Consider the following 2,504-nt stretch of genomic DNA (forward strand, 5'->3'; position numbering starts at 1 on the left):
CTCACCCTGGCGTAGGTGCGTTCGCCCAGCAGTGTGTCCAGCAGCAGCGGCAGGTGAGCGTCCAACTGCAACTTCTGGCAGAGCGCCGTCAGCTCGTCTCTGTCCAGGAAGCCGGTGGCCGTCGTGTCGCAGCTGTCGAACTCCGCCTTCAGCTGGGCGACGTAGTGAGTGTGCTCCGCCTCCTCCATCCCGACGCATCACGCTGCAACAGCTACACCTGGAGAACAAACACACAGGAAACACTGAGGCAGAGTTTCACTGAGGACTCTCAGGAGACAAGGCGAGACGAGAAAAGATGAGAAGACACAAGATGAGAAGAGATTAAACGAGATGAGACAAGAGGAGACGAGAAGAGACGTGACGAGATGAGAAGAGATGTCACGAGATGAGACGAGGTGAGAAGAGATGAGACGAGAGGAGACGAGATGAGACGAGAGGAGACGAGATGAGACGAGATGAAACGTGACGAGATGAGACGAGAAGAGACGTGACAAGATGAGACTAGATGAAAAAAGATGAGACGAGATGAGAAGAGATGTAACGAGATGAGACGAGGTGAGAAGAGAGGAGACGAGACGAGATGAGACGAGGTGAGAAGAGATGAGACGAGATGAGACGAGATGAGACGTGACGAGATGAGACGAGATGAAACGTGACGAGATGAGATGAGACGAGAGGAGACGAGATGAGACGTGACGAGATGAGACGAGAGGAGACGAGATGAGACGTGACGAGATGAGACGAGATGAAACGTGACGAGATGAGACGAGACGAGAGGAGACAAGATGTAACGAGATGTAATGAGATGAGACGAGATGAGACGAGATGAAACGTGACGAGATGAGACGAGATGAGACGAGATGTAACGAGATGTAACGAGATGAGACGTGACGAGATGAGATGTAACGAGATGAGACGAGATGAGACGAGATGTAACGAGATGTAACGAGATGAGATGAGACGAGATGTAACGAGATGAGACGAGATGAGACGAGATGAGACGAGATGAGACGAGATGAGACGAGATGAGACGAGATGAGACGAGATGAGACGAGACGAGATGAGACGAGATGAGACGAGATGAGACGAGATGAGACGAGATGAGACGAGATGTAACGAGATGAGACGAGATGTAACGAGATGAGACGTGACGAGATGAGATGAGATCAGCATCCGGTTCAGCACCTAGAACCGTGGCTTGGTCGTGACAGTACGTGTCAGATAGAACCTCCTCTGCAGCTCAGTTTATCTGTGGTGTTACATTTAATTATTTTATTATATGATCTAATATTATCATTGTTCATATATTTAAGTTTTTAAGAGAAAGCTAGTAAGTGATGTAGTAGGTAAGTTCAAAAACTGACGTTAGTATAGAGTTTCATAGAAAGATCACGAAATCTCTTCAACAGTTTGATCTGCGTCTGATCAGTAAATACTGATTGTTTGATCAGTAAATATTGATCTGTGTATTATCTGACTGCAGTTTTCGGCCTCCTGTCTAAACAGCAGCTGTAGAACAAGGTGGAACCAGCTTCTCTCCGGGGGTTTGATCCTGTCTAATGGATCAACTCCAGAAATGTCTCAGATTGCTGAAATATTTCCTGCTATCAGACGCTGTGAGGAGTCAACATGATGTTATCAGCTGAGAGGAGAAACAGTCTGTCACAGAGTGGAGACTTTCTGTTGTGTTGTTGATTTCAGCAGCTGGAAACATCTGCCCCTCCTCCCCCTGTGTGTCTGTTATATCATCAGTAATCTGTGCTCGTCAGTTCACCATCATCTTCATCAGTTTCCCTGCACACACACTGACCTTCCTCAGCTGGACACTGAAAGACCTTCATTTCTGATGTAACATACTGAGCTGTCACTGTTCACAGAATATTTTACTGCATCTTACTCTGTGTCTCTGTATCAGCTTTTATTTTACTAATCCCTGTTGTCATTTCCTGTTGTCCAACCTCAACACACAGCGAACTGTGGAGCTGAAAAACTATCAAACTAAAATCACAAAAAGTCACTACAGCTTCACTTTTCTGTCTTTATAATAATAATGTGAATTTTTAAGAGACAAAGTATAAATATAAATACAACTGTGATGGAGAATTCTCACTATATTACTGACATTTTAAGTAAATATTCAATTATCTGAGAAAATAATTGGTAAATAAATGAATAATCAAAACAGCTCTATTAGACAGTTAAAACATAAACATATCAATATAATTACAGCAGCATGAAATTAAAAAAATATGGTTTAAATAAGGGAATATCTGAAGTGAAGAAGTGAAGTGTCGTCTGACTAAACATTCATGTATCAGTGGACACTCCATATTTATCTGTATAATCAGTGAGGAACAGTTTGTAACAGCAGATCTCTGTGGTTATTAATTATTAAATATATATTAGTTATTAATGACTCTAACGTCATTTTCTCTTGACTCATTATAACTGCTCCTCTTCAGTGTTTAAATACCGATACATATACACACACACACGTATATATA

This window comes from Seriola lalandi, unplaced genomic scaffold (genome assembly GCF_002814215.2).
Source record: "Seriola lalandi dorsalis isolate HSWRI2012SDOR001 ecotype SW California unplaced genomic scaffold, Sedor1 jcf7180002054368, whole genome shotgun sequence".
In the NCBI taxonomy this organism is placed as follows: Eukaryota; Metazoa; Chordata; class Actinopteri; order Carangiformes; family Carangidae; genus Seriola; species Seriola lalandi.